We start from the raw sequence: 18,291 nt of genomic DNA, 5'->3' as shown, positions 1-18,291 counted from the left end.
GGGGGGGGGTGAATTTTAAACTTTTGAAGGTGATATTGTGGGTCTCACTGGAAAAGGAGTGCTATTCCACGTTTTGAAGACATAATTTGAGTAAAGAGCATCACCAGCTGTATGGTGTGATTTTAGTGGAGAGGTGGTGGACTTTTTCTTTGGAACAAAGGACTTTGTTTAGACAGCATAACTGATGAAGTTTTTTTGTAAGGGTGACATTTATCTGACTGGTATGAGCAGGAGAGGTAATTGGGTAGTTCCATCTACAATGACTGGGATATGGAAAGAAAGACGGTTATAGTGTATGATATATTTGAGTAAATATATTTGAACATATTTTTCCTAAGCTTGTGGGCAGGGAGGAAGAACAGTAATGGGCAGATAGATGAACAAAATAATGAATTTGTTACATTCATACAAGAGTATGACTTTTCTAGATAGATTGGGCATGGGATTCCAGGTTAGATCAGTTTATAAGTACGGATAACTGGGTAGGCCAGAGTATCAGTAGAAAGTCTGACATTCTGCTGATAGGTTGTCTACTGCTAGGGTAGTGAGTGTGAGGTTAAGAAGATATTTTCTGACTGTAGAGATTGGGGCTGTCTTATAGAAAAAGGCGGTGGTGAGATTTAAAGCCAAGGGTGGTAAAACAGGATTATTAGTGTCAATGTTTTAAGCAGTTACAGCCTGTACTAAATGTTGAGTCAAACTTCCATACAGTGCTTTTGTTTCATTTGGAAATGGGAGTGGTTGGCATGTTCCATCTTGGTTTAATAGGTTGCTTATATTGGCCCAGAAAGTTTTCTATTGTTTTGGTTATATAAGGTTTCACAAAGTTTCACAAATATCTAAATTGCTGAATGTTGTGGTGGGTTTTATGCTTATGTCATGTTTTCCATGTTTGTCCCTGTCTCTTATAAGTTGTTTAGTGAAAAGTATTAGCCAGGGGACAGGCTTAGCCTTCCCTCTTTTTTCTTTTGACAAGAACTTGATTGTTTAGAATGAATTTTGAGAAAAATATTGTTGAAGTTTACAGTCACTACATCTAGAGGAGGAGATTTTAAAATGTTCCAGTTACAAAGTTTAGGGTGGAGAAAAATATATCCTAGTTGAAACTGGATAAGTTGTCAGTCGTGGTGAACTGGTATATTTTCGATGTATGGCTTTTGAGTCTGGTAGTAAGATTGGGAAGTGGCACTTGGCATGAAGAGTAGGGTGATACAACAATAAATATTAGGCAAAGAATTAGATGTGAAATGTTGGAAGAAGCAGACTGAGAAGAGATGCATGTAATAGAAGGGCAGGATGCAGGGATTTCAGATATTAATGATTTGGACAAAACGATAGAAAGGGGACTTGTGGAGGACTGATATAAATTTTAAGTCACCAAATCCATTCCCATGGGAGTATGAACAAGTCAGGAACATAATAAGAAAGTGGGAAGGCAGAAAAAAATAACTACAATGTGATACTGTAATATTAGAAATTCTAAGGGATAGGCTGGAGTGTATCGACTTCTGGATGACGACCCAACATTAGATAATTGAGGTTATACTTGACAGCATTACTACAACAGATATGCAGCATAAGCATTCATTATTTACAGATGACATGTACTTTATTTAGAAAACTCTTATCACATCTGCCATATATTATGGTCATCTTAACACAAGTTGGTAGCTTTTTAGCTTACAAAATAAATTCATATGACAGCTCATATTAGCATTGCCTATTTCCCACAGAAGATATCTGCAAGAAATATTAATTTAAATGAGACATGGTGATACAGTGGTATATCAATTAATGGTGCTACCTCACAGTATTTTAATATCTACTTTGGTTACTGGAAGGGATGTTTTTCTGTGTGGAATCTGCATGTCCTCTCAATGTCTGCATGGCTTTTTTGCCAGGTGCTCTGTTTTTCTTGATATCCCAAAGACATGTCAGAGGTGAATTGTTACTCTTACAGATAGTCTATAGGTTTAAGTGAATGTGTGGATTCTGTGATGGGACAGAATGGCATTCCATTCCTTGAATAGTTCTCTGTCTTTCACCCACTGAGAAAACAAACAGATGAATGAACGGATGAATTTGAAATATGTTTGCATTCTTGCATAGTTATGTTTCCAACTATACCAAGATTTAGTAATAAGTAATGGAATCATACACAGAAAATAAACATCCAATCAAAATCTGGAATACTTTCAGTCTTACCATCCCTAAGGGAAAACAAACTATACAAATAGTAATTTTGTCAGAAATTTGATATCTGTCTGACAGTATTCCTTCGACACCATCAATACTTTTGTCTATTTCAGTTTATCGCAAAACCACATTGTCAAAATGATCAACAATGTAGTTAATTGAAAAAGTGACATAAATCAAAACAACACTGCCAACAACACAAACAATGTTTTTGCAGGGGGGTCAAGCCCCCACACCCCCTGCTAATTATGTATACCAACTTTGAGATTGCACTGCAGTGGAGAAAAGGGCAAATTCCCAGATCCGTACTGTTCCACAATCAAAGTCAAAATAGTTCCACAAATCAAATTGTCAACCATATGGTCTCAACCATATGGGTTTCGAAAATTTGGTCCTTCAGCCAATTGACATGGACCCCAATATATCACCTTAAGCAAATCACTACTAATCTAATACATAAATGCAGTAGGAAGTGTAGTTTCTGAATATTTAATTTGTTTTAACAGCCATTGTTTCTGAATATTTAATTTGTTTTAACAGCCAACTATTACAATCACTAACCTGACACTGACAGCACAAAGAAACATCAGGAATGTGTTGCAGGTACTAATTGGCAAACATTGTTTTTCACTATAAAGAAGTGAAGTTTAGCAAACACTTTTTTCTTTCTTAAGCATGTAAGTCTACTGCACACAACTGTCTCTTTGCCAAGGTGAATCAGCAGCACCGTCTGGTTAAGTGACCTACTCACAGTCACACAGTGGGCAAATGGAGCTTGAGGGAATCAAACTGTTGCCTAAGGAAAGCAGCTTTTAAATAACTAATTTCTTTAATCTTATGTATTAACTACCAGACCATCTCTGTCAAATATCTAGTTTTAAAGAGAATACTTTAGCAAAAGTAACACTGTCAATCACTTGAAAAAGCAAACTTTTTTGCTTAACCTGGTAGAGGGACTTGTCTGAAGACCATTTTCAGCCATGACCTGAGCTATAAACACAGTTAATATGGTTTGTCATGTAAAATGCTTGCAACTAGGATCATGTCAATGTGGTTGTTTTCATTTATACACATGTATGATTGCCTATGTCATAAGGGATAATTTAATAAAGATGTTTCTTGTTTAAAAAAAAAGTAACTGCAATATATGCAACTACTCTCCCCAACTCAGCATGGGTTTAGGCCAAGTCATAGTACTAGCACCACTCTTATTTCCTTTATGGACACAGTCAATCAAGCTAGAAATGCTGGTACATTTGTTTCCTCACTCTTTCTCAACCTGTCAAAAGCTTTCAATGCTGTCTCCCACCTTCTACTCCTCAGCAAACTCTCCAATCTAGGTATCACCCCCAACTCTAAACCAGTTCACCAACTATCTAAGAAGAGACAACAATCAAATAGATATCTCAACTCTTTCTCTCCATTTCTTGAGTCTTCCACTGGAGTTCCCCAGGGCTCTATCTTAGGACCCTTTCTTTTCAGTAATTTTATAAATGACTTCCACACCACTCTTAAAAATGGATCTGTTGTTCAAAATGCAGATGATTCAACTATTATCTGCTCTGCTAAATCAACAACAGAACTTCTGCATATAACCCAGTATGCCTGCACTGGTACTGAAATGTGGATGGCCAATAATCATCTAGCTCAAAACCCCAACAAAACAAAATTGGTACTATTTACTCTCAAGAATAATCTCTCGGTTAACAAGACTGATTTCATTGTTCAATCTCAAAACAACACTGCCATAGACGTTGTCTCCCACATTAAATTATTAGAAGTTATTCTAGGTGAAAACCTAACATTTGACCTCCATATCCACAATGATATCACAAAACAAACCAAAAACTAGGTACCCTTTATAAACATAAACACTTTCTTAACGGCTCTACGAAGCATACTCTTGCCTTAGCCTTTCTCTTACCTTCTCTCCTGTATAGCTCTCCTCTTATCACCCTTATTCAGCCCTCCCTAAAAACCAAACTTGAGTCTTGTTATAAGAAGGTCACCAAGTTTGCTACCAATGCACAATATTCTTCCCATCACTGCATCTCCCTACAATCACTTAACTAGCTCGTACTTCCACAATATCTAACCTACCTACAACTAATCACATCACACAAAATCATTTACAAACCCTCAGACTGCCCAACCCTTTCTTCAATTTTTGCCATCTGCCACCCTAATAGGCCACTCAGATCTGAAAAAGCAAATTCTTTTGCTAGTAGACAAACCTAAACTCCCAGCTGGAGACATGCTTTATTCCTTTACAGTTGCCAAACTATGGAACTCTCTCCCTACAGATATTAGAACCTCCAGTAACATCTCCTACTTCAAAAAATCTCTGCAGCAAAATCTCTCCACTCTTTGTAAATGCAGATGTCTCAATGTTCATCCAGCTATAACCTAGACCTACAGTCACACTCACCTTAACTTATATCCTCACCTCTCAGATCTTCCTTTATTCCCATTTTAAACACTAATATAGTATCTACCCATGCCTAACTATCTATCTGTGCCTTACTATATCCTTATGACTTTTTATTAAGTAATAAAACTACACACTTCCCTGCACTATTGCGCTAGCAGATATTCCTTCACAACCTTGTAAATATTTCCATATGACAGATTTCATCTCTGTTTTAATCTGTAAATGTATAAGACATCAACAAATATATGATGACTTAGATAGTATATATCTTTCAACTTTAATAATCTATAATAATTGTATGTCATATGCTTCCTTTTCTGTCTTGTATGATATTGTCTGTTTCTGTATATTACTGCATGTATTTTACTATCTGTTTTGAGTTCTATGTACTTTTATACTAACTGTCTTGTGGAGCTTTTCTCCCCAGGCCACCGCTGGAAAACGGGCTCTTTTGGCCCAGTGGACTTTCCTGGTAAACAAATGCTAATAATTAAATAAAATAAAACAGGGGTGGGAGGTGGACTTGGAGAAATAAGGAGATAGTAAGATTCTGGATGCAGATCTTTAAGGAGAATAACAACTATACATAATATTATATTCATAAAGTAGTAGAAAGTATTCTAACAACTAAGGCAAAAAGGGGAGTGCTAAGTGACAAATGAGCTCTGGTAACATTTTTACTTGAGTCTAGAACAGAAGCAGCTGTTAAAAATGGATAATTATATTATATTGCATGATAACTATAAGAATCAATCAGAGGAGGTTAGAAAAAATTGGGAAGAGAGAGACTGGAAAGGCAATTTACCAAGGATATATAAGGATATCTGTATGGCTCCCAAGGATGCAACAAAGTCCAAATGTTTGGGCTTTTTGCTTGAAAGTGTTTGCATAGGTATTTTTATACCTGATGCAGACTTCTGAGAACTTTTCCTGGGACAAGAAATGCTGGAGGTGTAATAGAAAAGATCAAGATACCTGGATACAAGTTTTTTTGGGAGAGCAAAGAGTTGGCAGATTTTAAAACATCCCTACAAAGTATTTTTTGAAATGACGGTGGGAGCAAATAGTTGTAACTAAGGAAATTGTTTTTGGAACTGGGACACAGGATCTATATTCCCTCAAAATAACAATGCTTTCCTAAGTTTAACTCTGTTGTCTGCCAAAAAACAATTACTAGAAAATGTAAGTCAGAATCTCAAACAACTGTAAACTGAACTACTGAATATTGTAAAGAAGATAAAAGAACTGGGGGTGGGATCCTTAGAGTATCTCCCATTTGAAATGGTAACCCATGAAACTTTGGGAAAATGGACTCCATCCTAAGATCTCAAGCCGGTTTTATTCACTGACATTCTGACAGTACCATGGTAAAGTATTATTCATGCCATAGATAAATTCTAATTTTTCTTTCTTACATCAGTGATAGTTCTTCACTGTACAAGACAGTCTGCTCATTTCTTTGCTGATATTTCAGCAGAAAGTTTGCTGCCTCTTGTGGTTATGTTCTCTTGCTCTTCTCTTGATATCTACATAAGATTTTCATAAGTAGTAGGCAGTTACTAGGCAAATGTTCCAGACAACCACTGAATGAATGTCTCAAACTAATAGTAAGCAAGAAGAGGCTTAGGGAATCAAACCCTGGTCAGAAAGCAGTTCACAGTCTTAATTATCTGTGCTAACTGCCACAGTGAAACAAGTATGGGACTTTAATGTACTACGTATACATATGTAGCTTGCTCCTCTTGGACACTGCTGCTCTTCTAACCTACATCCTGATCTACATTTATTTTGGACTTTTTTCTCTGAATCCTTATCTGATGTTCTGTCCTGGTTGTGAAGCTTTTCAGTGGTTTCAGAAGAGTGGATTTTATCGATGAGCTTCTAGTGTCACATGAGGCTTGCTGGAGTCTTTTAGACTAATGAGTGGAATTCCTGTAACTTCCAAGCATATTTCACTTATGAATGACTGGAGCATGAAGGTTTGTACAACTATTCCTTGATCAGAGCTCAGTGAAAACTGAGTTTCCCTAAAATGCACCTGCTATAATACTGGAAGAAGAATTTTTGTAGGGAGGCAAGCCCACAGAACGTATACATACTAACTCTATGGTCACACAATGGTGGAGAAACTAGAAACTCCCCACTGAAACATACACCAGTCTCATAAAAACAGATGCTGTGTGTGACAAAGCATCTTTCAGTGTACAATAACAGATTTTTGACCAAATGTGTTTGGGCAGTTAAAAACTAATTAAGTGGTCATCAATCACTTGAAGGTTAAGCTCCCAACACTGTAATAAATTATCCCTTCTAAAGAATTCTCTTTATTCTGCTCTTGTTATTTCTAGGAACTGAGTTTCATTCTGGAAATTCTGATGGCTTTGCTGATACTTTCTATTATGCCACTCATCTGAAACCTTACTAGAGTAATCCTCTTGTGTTATATCCTAGTAGTTCAACAAAAATATTTGTACCTGTGGTATAGCAAACATAGATAAGATTTTATCTATTGGTGGGATGAAGTAGCATTGTGTAAGTAAACTTACCATAACAGTAGATGTTCAAATGATGAATGCTGCAGTAGCCTTAGCTAAATGGGTTATATCCTGCCAAGGATATAACAGCCTTTCAGCTTCCAAAGCTTCAGGGCACCTTCCATATACCCAACCATCACGCAGCTCGAGCTGAGCTGACCAAAAAACAAGTTTGGGTGCCAAGCCCTTCACAGCTTTCCTGCCAACAGACAGAGGGCTAAAGCCATGAAAGGACAATGCAAGGAAGAAGAAAAACATTTTTCTCTTAAAAATGTATTCTTATTATTTTAAATTCTTAACTTAAACTTTTTCTCCTGATGACTTTGTCATGCCCTTGTCAACCCCCCCCCCCCCCACACCGATTTAACTGGTCTCCTCTCTTCTCATCTTATCTGCTTTTCCTTATCAACTCTTTTTTCTCCTTCTACTTGCTCTAGCAAACTGTATTCATACTGTACTCCTTGGTGTAATATTCTCTAAACCTTTTAATTGTTATTGGGCCTATGCTATATACTGTTCTCAATTTTTGGAAACTGTACTTAACTGATTTATTTACCTATGCATTGTACTGCTGTGCACAGATTTTTGACTTGTATTATATATATTTCTGTGACCGTACTTTAATAGTTTGCAAATGTCATACATGTATTATTTCTGGAGCTTTTCTCTGTGGGTCTCCACTGAAAATGGGCCCCTGTCTCAGCTGGACTAACCCGATTAACAAATGTCCATAAATAAAAATAAATAAGTAAACAACCACACCCTAGCATAATCAGCATACCAAAAGCTAAGGGGGATGGAGAAAGGGTGTGTCTACTGCAGCTGTCATCATTCGAACATCTACTGTTAGGGTAAGTGAAAGAATATTAGTACTCTGTTCTATCTTTTCAAACTGTTGCTAGCATTTTATTAGCTTGAATAAAAAGCTGCAAGAATGATATGAAATCTAAAGGGTTAATTTAGAAATAGTATAAAATGCTGAAAGATAAGAAGTAGTAAGTGTGCTGGCATAACTTAATTAGAGTTTGGCATCCATGTAAAAGAGTATGTTATTGAGAAACAAAGTCTGTAAAAATAACTGCGCAGATGGCAGCTGGAAGGACATCAATGAAGTAAAGAGATGTAACATCAAGCAAGATAACAGATATTGCTGGAACACCATGTTTCAGATAACTAAATTTCCTTGGACCCCCGAAATTGAATCAAGGACAAATCATAAATTAGAAGAACAAAGGAAAACTGTTATACAAAGAAAGAACTGGTATACATCAGACTTAGAGAAAAATATCAGACTTTTGGTATAAATATTAGTGTGTATAAACAAGCTTTGGGAATTTGCCATAGAGAGCTGACAGCATCTGTGTTGCATGCTTGTAGATCCGAAAGGAGACTGTAACAGTAAAGCGTATTAACTGAAATGGTTGTCTCCGTGTATTTATTGTACTCAGTACAATACTGTAATAAGACTAGTTGATTACAATAAAGTTAAATGAACTGTGGTATGCATGCATGTAAATGCAAGTAACAGCAAGAAACCAACAGAAGGCAGTATATAATTTTTCAATGGCGAGCCACAGTTGACGGACCGAATGGTTTCTTATTGTGACAACTACAGCTTCATTTTTATTTTATTCAGTTAGTACATTCAGTTCCAGTGCAAACGTTTGCCTCCTTCTTCTGTACAGTATCCAGTAGCAGAACAGTGCATCTCTGCAGATTCCGCAGGTCCTGTACCTTCACACAACTAAATCTGCCAGCTGTGTTTGACCACCTTTTGAGAGAATCAATGAGGGACCTTCCACGCTTTCTCGAGAGAAGACTTGATCACCTTCCAAACAGAAACTGGTAATTCTCTTTTTGTTTCTCATTCTACAGCATAGATGCCATTAGACATAAAAGTATTAAATGTAAAACTACCTTCCAGGTAGACAGTAATGACAGTCCAGCACATGTATAATCAGGATTTAAAGACTGGTATAAACAGAATTGTAGCACATGCAGTACTTTATTAGGTAATGTTGATGTTAATGCTTTGTGTAAATGGATTTTTACCTATGACTGGTACATATCTAATGTCAAAACTTATAAGTACAGACCAGGATGTGTGTTTTGTGACAGTGATGCTAAATCTATTTGTCTAGTGTGCCACAGAAAGGTTGTTACACTGGTTACATCCAGGGATAAGTCCCCTGACATACAGCCCTTACCTTCTCCTCTGTATCCTGATCCAATACACTTCTGGGTTCTCCTGTATGTACTGTTGAAACCCTTTTAAAAGATATTACTGATTTTAAAGATAAGCTCTTACAAGACCCAGACATTGATTTGGTAGCACCTTTTGTTACTTACTGTTCAGACTGGAGTTCAGCATTATCACCAGACTCTAAACAAAAGTTAAATGAATAGTTTAAAAAATTTCAAAGGGATAGTCAGACAGAGTGGTATAATCTCAGTCACTCTATGGCAACTTTGTTATTACAATGTTTAGGTAGCCTAGAGGGTCAGTTGCAAGCACTTGAATGTAAATATAACACCCTCCAGGACTGGGAAGCAAAGTTTGCCGTGCTTACACAGGAATTACAGGCAGAGCAGGATAAAACTGCACATTATGACGCAATGCAATTTGAACTCCGGCAGTGCAAAGAGCAGCTACAGAAAGACCTGGAGGAAGGACAAGCTAAAGATGCAGTATGATTTAGACAGACGCACAGGACAGCTCAGGGCACTAGATGAAGAACTGAAGGTCTTATGAGACTGTCTTCAAGAATTAGAAACTGCAGCAGGAGAAAACGTCAGGCAGCCCACATAGACATTATAGGGGCAGCAACACCAGCTGATTTGTATCAACAATCAAGAGTGTTACAGACCCTCCCCAAATGGAATGATAAAAAAGTATATTTTTACAACATGTTAGCTTTTGAAGAATGGGTTAATTATACTGCAGGTGCAGATGCATGCAATGATTCTTTGACCAAATGTTTTTGGACATTTATTCCTAAGTGTTTTAAAACATTTATTCAGCTAAAAAACTATCCTCTTAACACTCAGCTGCAATGGATGGCAGCAGTGTTACAGGCATTTACTCAAGGACAACCATTAACTACTCAGTTGTTTGATCATTTTAATACTACCATTTCAGACAAAATACTTGAACAGGCAGATCACTTTCAGTTAGCATATCAGGTAGTGTTTAATAAATCTGACGAGGATATGAGGGACGAAGACACTCAAAAACAGATTATTCTCTGTTTTTTTGAGCAAGTGAAGGGAGTTCCAGGTGACATTAAGTACATTTATCAGGAAACTTCAAAAAATTTGCTTGATTTAGTGCAAAAGTTAATGAGAGGCAAGACGATGTGTGATAATGGCAATCTTTTTTCTCACCATGTCTTCGCATTAGATGAAGACATGAAACCTTTTGAAATTGTAGAAGTCCATACAAAAGGACGGGGTAGAAGCCGTTGGGTAGATCAAGGACAACAACGGCAGCAGAGAGTATCTTTTGCACCTCCTGCTCCAACGGATGCCAGAGAACAGGGGGAAAAAAACAAAGTTCTACAGTGTTTTGCTGTAAACAAACTGGTCATTTCAAAAAGGATTGTCCATATTACAAGAAATGGAGGGAAGCTCAAGAAAAAAAGGGTAAGTTTATTAAGCTAGTTACAGATGAAAATACAGGAAAGCAACAAGTAAAGGTGCAAAGGCCCTTTGACCAGGGAAAATATAAAGTAAAACAAATGACATCACAGGGGGTATATGTCCGGTAGAATGTCCGGAAGATTTTCAGGACCAAACACCTGTTAATGCACAATATGCAGAAGGTTTAAAAGCAGAAGTTACAAATTTTAAGTACGTAGATGACAGTGAAGTGGATGACAATAAAGGTGAAGAGCAAGTAGTACAGTTACAGTTTTGTGCAGTTAAAAAAACGTCTGATACAGATGACTGGGAAAATATACAATAGGGGTGTGCCTGCCCCTACCCAAGAAGTTTCTTTCCTGACATCATTTATGAAGGGGCGGGATGAAAGGCCCCTTAATTGATATTTGGGTAGAGGGACCCCTATGGAAAAATGTATTATTGGATACAGGAGCAGCTGTTTCAGTTACTAGCTGACCACTCCCACCAGATCCTAAAAAAATAACATGCATTTCAAGTTTTAATGGCACTGGCTGCATAGCAGTGGGTAGTAAAAATGTGTCCATACAGTTTATACAAAATGATGCAGGCATACAGGGATCTTTTTTGATGCACCCTTAATGTGCATCGACCATTATAGGTAAGGATATTATGAACAAAACTGGTTTGTTCATAGATGTAGAAAAACACCAAACCTCTCACGCGAAGCTATGCAAGGCCAACCAAACTATGAAACAACACAACGGCCAGCAATGTTTGTTCCAAAAAAAGCTTTAATAAGCTAAAATAAGATCACGACAGGATATAAAAATATCCAATGCTCCAAACCGGTTTCGGTACATCCTTCTTCAGTGGAACATAATACAAAAAAGAGAGATGCCAACTAAGAAAATAACGCTATTTATAGCGTACACCAGTCATCAAGTATCCAATCAAATGATTGCTTATTTTTGTGGTCTACTAAGACCTTCCCTACAATCTACACTTTTATTAATAAATGATAATATATTCAAAAATCCTCATGATGCAGAAGTGTGAACCCATATAACATATATACCTGAATGTATATTTTAAATTTGAATATTCGGTCTGAGTACATACAGCAAAAATTGCATCAAAAATTAAAAATCATGCAAAATGATATAGATGGAAATAAGACAATCATATCAAACATGTAATATTGGGTATGTGCCTACAAATAAACCACCATAAGGGCATCTACACTCCTAAATTCACATCCCTGGGCTCTAAGAAAATGTATCAGAGATACCAGGATCCCCCACTAGATTGCACATAATTATAAATGGTCATTGATGCCTGGGGGAAATAAAGCCCCAAGATGTATGATCCAATATTTCTCTTTGTGTGTAAGTATGTTTTCCCACCCCTGTTGATGACTTCTGTCCCCCACTATTCGATCAATTATAGTAAACATAAACTTGGCAGTGGGATGTTTAACTGTATGTTGGTAAAGGGCATTTGTAATCTTCTTGTTTCTTATGTTGCTTCTATGTTCTCCATGTTCTCCCTCAGTGAGCGGGAAGTTTTGCCCACATAAAAAGTGGAACATTGACACGTCGCAAGATAAATAACCCAACTAGTAGAGCAGTTACCAAAAATCCTTAAATCATATACCTTGCTGGTATTTGCACTAGTAAACTGTTTGGTTTTATTCACCTGACTGCAAGACATGCAATGCCCACAAGGGACTGTGCCCACTAATTCTTTACCAGTCATGGTCAATTGTCTATATCTGGCCCCTCCACTTCCATGATGTTTATAGTGTGAAAAGATGGAACCTAACGTTTTGCCCCTTCTATAGAAAATTGGCAACGTGTACCCAAATGTTGTCTAAGAGTATCATTGGCCAACAAGATATTCCAATTCCTTTCCATAATTTCTCTAATAATCTGGTTGTTTCTGCCATATGTAGTAACAAATCTCAAAACGCCATCACCTTTCTTTTTCTGATGATCCTGGTATTCAAGAAGCTGTGTCCTGGTATAATTGTCAGAGCAATTTTTGGCAGATCTAATATCAAATTCTGCATAACCTCTATCAAAGAATCTTTTGGTAAGATCCAAACTGGCCTCCTCATAGTCTTCCACAGAGGAATTGATACGTTTGACACGACAAAACTGTGATTTAGGGATGTTCTGGACAGTGTGGCGGGGGTGCATACTGGAAGCATGTAGCAACGTGTTGTATTCTGGATATTTCCTATATATTTTAGTGCCTAAGGTGTTATCAGGCTTTCTATAAACATTCACATCCAGAAATTCAATAGATGTAAGATTGCTATTGGCAATAAATTCAATGCCCCATATATTGCTGTTGAGATAATCAACAAATTCCTTAAGATATTCCCTATCCGCCCGCCACACCATCCAACAATCGTCAAGATACCTTCGCCAAATATCCATTTCAACTATATAAATGTTGTGAGATGTATCATATATTAAATATTCTTCCAAGTAGGCCATAAAAAGATCTGCATATATCGGAGCAAAGGATGCTCCCATTGCCGTGCCTTGTAGTTGCCAGTAACATTCTCCTTGGAAGTAAAATATGTTTTTATTTAGAACATGCTCACACATACAGATCAAAAGAGTGTTGAAACCAGGTGGATAAAGATTTGTCTTCTCAAGCCAAAACTGAAGTGCTTGAAGTCCTGCCCAATGAGGAATACTGGTGTATAATGATTTTACATCCAGTGTACAGAGTAACCAGTCTGGTTCAATTTGCGTCTCCTCTATAATTTGTAAGAATTGTGTTGTATCTTTGATTCTAGCTCTGACATTAACAAGGAGTGGTTTCAAATATTCCGTTAAAAAGGCTGATAATGGTTCAGTAAGTGAACCATGACCGGACACAATTGGTCTCCCAGGTGGGGAAGTGAGTGACTTATGTATTTTAGGGAGTAAATATAATATCTGTTTATTGGGGTCTTTAACCGTTAGATGTTTGACTATGGTATCTGATAAAATGCCTTCCTCTACTGCACTTCCCAGAAACATATCAATTTCCCTTTTGAATGTAGAGGTTGGATCAATATCCATCTTCATATAGCATTTCAAATCTGATAGTTGTCGCAGTCCCTCTTGTATATAATAGTCCATGTCAAGGACTACTACTGCTCCACCCTTGTTGGCCTTAAGAATAGCTATATTGTTGTTCTGTTTCAATTCATTAAGAGCCTTCTTTTCGGTTTCCTGAATATTATCTTTAAGTATGTTGAAACCATATGGCGGAAAATGTAAATCTCTAAGTACAGCCTGTTGAAAGGCTGTAACATGGATGTTGGCAGGGAGTTGAAATGTAGATTTGAGAAATCTAAACTCAGTTGATCTTTGAAAATAATTGTCATCATTATTAGAAAAGAATATCTTTAGGTTAAGACAGCGACAAAATTCCAAAACATCAACAACTGTTTGATATTGATCACAAAAGAAACCTGGTACAAATCCTAAGCCTTTATTTAAAATTTTTTCTTGTTCCAAGGTAAGCACAGTTTTGGAAAGGTTGAGAACATTCTTATACCCAGTGTCATCTATTTCAGTAATGCTTGGATTAATCCATCCATTGAGTCTATGTCTAGACCTGTTTGGGTGTTTCCGCCCCCCGCGGCGTCTGTTCGTACTCCTAAAGGGATCGGTACATTGCTTTTCTTTTTTACTGGTGAGTTATCAGATGTAATGCCCTCACTGTCAGTGGGAGAAGACTCATCACCCAATAATACATCTTGGGGCTTTATTTCCCCCAGGCATCAATGACCATTTATAATTATGTGCAATCTAGTGGGGGATCCTAGTATCTCTGATACATTTTCTTAGAGCCCAGGGATGTGAATTTAGGAGTGTAGATGCCCTTATGGTGGTTTATTTGTAGGCACATACCCAATATTACATGTTTGATATGATTGTCTTATTTCCATCTATATCATTTTGCATGATTTTTAATTTTTGATGCAATTTTTGCTGTATGTACTCAGACCGAATATTCAAATTTAAAATATACATTCAGGTATATATGTTATATAGGTTCACACTTCTGCATCATGAGGATTTTTGAATATATTATCATTTATTAATAAAAGTGTAGATTGTAGGGAAGGTCTTAGTAGACCACAAAAATAAGCAATCATTTGATTGGATACTTGATGACTGGTGTACGCTATAAATAGCGTTATTTTCTTAGTTGGCATCTCTCTTTTTTGTATTATGTTCCACTGAAGAAGGATGTACCGAAACCGGTTTGGAGCATTGGATATTTTTATATCCTGTCGTGATCTTATTTTAGCTTATTAAAGCTTTTTTTGGAACAAACATTGCTGGCCGTTGTGTTGTTCATAGATGTAGCAAATGGCATAATATGGAAGGGTGCAGACGGATCTTCATTCTGTGCCACACAAATAGATGAGACACTGAAAAAAAACACAAGGGACAGTACATGCAGATGCACAGGATGCATGGCAGTCTTTACAGGCACAGTTTCCACTTCTGTGGTCACAAGGACCGACGGATTGTGGAAAACTAGAAATTCCGGTAGGAATAGAAAATGAACAGGCTTTTATACCACCTTTTCAAAAGCAATACCCAATACCAAAAGGAGCAGAGGAAGATATGCAAAAGTGCATAGCAGATTGGGAAACAGCAAGCATAATAGTAAAAGGTCAAAGTCCAACAAACTCGCCCATTTGGCCAGTTAAGAAAAAAAGATGGCAGTTACAGACTAGTCATAGATCTGAGAAAAGTAAATCAGTACACTACCCCTAGGGCACATGTAATTCCAGGAGTTCCAGTATTAGCAGCTAATATAAAACCACAAAGCCAGTGGTTCACAGTCATTCATTTGGCAAATGGATTTTTTGCCGTGCCACTGAAAAAACGGGATTGGCCCAAATTTGCCTTTACCTTTAACAATCAGCAGTCCGGTAATTTTCCACCAAATGGTATGCAAAATTCTAAGTGAGTTAAAAGAAGACAGATCAGTGCTTCATTACATAGATGACATACTGGTACATTCAGAAATGGAGCAACATTTAAAAAAATTGAAAAAAGTTTTCAAAATACTGCAGGAAGAAGGATTCAAGGTAAAAAGTGAAAAAATACAGTTTCTTTTGCAAGAAGTCAAATTTTTAGGGACCATCATCAAGCCCATGGGGAGATCCCCATGTGCACAGAGAGTACAAGGTATCCTACAGATGGAAAAACCCATGACCATTTCATATTTACATAAATTCATGGATATTATGAATTACAACAGAGAATTCATTGAAGATTATGTGCAGACAGCAGGACTTTTGTACAACATGCTGTCCATGCAAAACAATAATGTCACTCTGGACTGGAGTGTTGCAGAAGAACAGTCTTTTGCAGCTATGAAAGAGAAGTTGGCAAGGGCTACAGAACTAATAGCACCAACCTCAAAGTTACCATTTGTTTTAGAGGTGGCGCCAGGAAACAGCACACTATCAGTGGTATTATTATAAGAGTGGCCACATGGGGGAAATAGGAGATCGCAAAAAGCTTTAAGACCAGTTACATTTTGCAGCCAGAAAATGTCTCCAATAGAAAAGGGATATCACCCCTGTATTCAGCAAGTATTGGCTATATACTGGAAAATCAAACAGACAGCATATCTAACAGTCTTTTCATCCATAATAGTGCAGACACCGCATCATGCAGTGCAAGTACTAGTAGACAGTTTCGAAATGAACAAGATTACTGATGGTATCAGTCAAGCAGTATTTTCTAGGTGGATGACTACTTTCAGTACGAAAAATATAATCATTCAAGCAGGAGAAAAACATTATTTGTCCAACGTGCTGGGATATGAGGGAAAGCAGCATAACTGCATTGACAATCTGACAAAGCCAGAAAAATCCCCCATATCACCAGACTACAATCATTTTTTGCCCTCTGCCTTCATAGATGGAGCCAGGTACTGAGAAAATGGATGGTATGTGACGGGATTTGCTGTACCACCAGAAAAAGAAAGTTTGGGAGTTCCAGAGTTAGTACAGCTCCCAGGTCACATGTCAGCTCAAAGGGTTGAATTAGAAGCAGTACTGTACGTACTACAGCATTACAATCCTGTCAGTATTTACTCTGACAGTGCATATGTGGTAAACTCATTACGTTTACACATGACAGTTTAGGCTCGTAGAGGTTTTGTAGACAGTGCAAGAAAACCACTTAGACATGCAGAAGTTTTGCAAAGTATATGGAAAATCATACGGCAAAAGAATGTACAAGGGCAATTCAGCATTTTAAAGGTAAAGGCCCACCAAAAACCAACTTCAGAAGTGTTCAAATTAAATGCAGAAGCAGATGTCTTAGCCAAACAGGCAGCAAAGACAGGATGGCAGTTATATCCTGATTTAAAATCAGCCGAAGCAATACAGCACATTAGTGTAGTAGATAAGGACAGGGATATCACTGAAGATTTAGTCCGAATTCTGCGGCAACAAGGTTTAGAAGAGGAGACTAGTCAATGTATGATTGACGGGGTCCCACCTAGAGAATTCTGGGTTTATCCTAATGCAAAAAGATTACAGTAACCTTATGAGCCATATTAACTAGCAAAACAGTTAGTAAAATACAATCATCACGTGCTAGCACATGTAGGTATTGAAAAGCTATGGCCAGTGGTCAACGAAAAGTATTGGAATCCAGCTTTAAAAAAGCTGTGTAAAATAGTTTCAGAAGAGTGCTTAATCTGTTTACAGGTTAATGCCAAAAGTAAAAAGCCTCAGTTACACAGGGTCATGGCAGCAGATGGACCATGTTATGCAGTTCAAATAGACTATGCAGGACCGCTATCACCGGCAATAGGAGGGTATCGCTACTTAGTAGTAGTAGATCTATTTTCAAAATGGGTAAAAGTAATTCCTAGCAAAAAAACAACCACTAAGGCAACAGAAGAAGCTTTATGAAAAAACATTTTTTGTCACTGGGGATGGCCACGGGTTATTGAGTCTGGTAACAGGCCACAATTTGTCAGTCAGCTAATCAAACAAATGTGTAATTTGTTAGGAATACAACAAAGATTTCATGTACCCTACCACCTACAGTCCAATGGGATAGTTGAAAGAATGAACAGAACCATTAAAGAGCGACTAAAAAAGGCATGTTTAGGAAAGGGATGAGATTGGGTGCAACATTTGCCAGGAATTTTGTTAGGGGTAAGAGCTACCCCAAACAGCAAGATAGGGATTTCACCATTTGAAATCAAAATCAAGACAGGCAGGAAAATGCCTACACAACTACCTTTTGGTCCAGAGATTGGACATAACAGACCTTTGTTAGAGGTAGCACAACATCAAACATGGTTAAACGACATCAAAGAGCAGTGTGAATACTTGGCAAGGGAGCAAGCATTCCATTAAGGAAAAAGGTCCCCATAATGCCACAGGAACAGCACCTTCCCTCTGGAACAAATGTATTAATTAAAACGTTTCAGATGGATGGTCCATTGAATAACAACTGG

The sequence above is a fragment of the Protopterus annectens genome, chromosome 10.part0 (genome assembly GCF_019279795.1).
Source record: "Protopterus annectens isolate FY-2018-M chromosome 10.part0, PAN1.0, whole genome shotgun sequence".
In the NCBI taxonomy this organism is placed as follows: Eukaryota; Metazoa; Chordata; order Ceratodontiformes; family Protopteridae; genus Protopterus; species Protopterus annectens.
The sequence above is the reverse complement of the archived record's forward strand: the minus strand, read 5'-3'. Positions refer to the sequence as shown.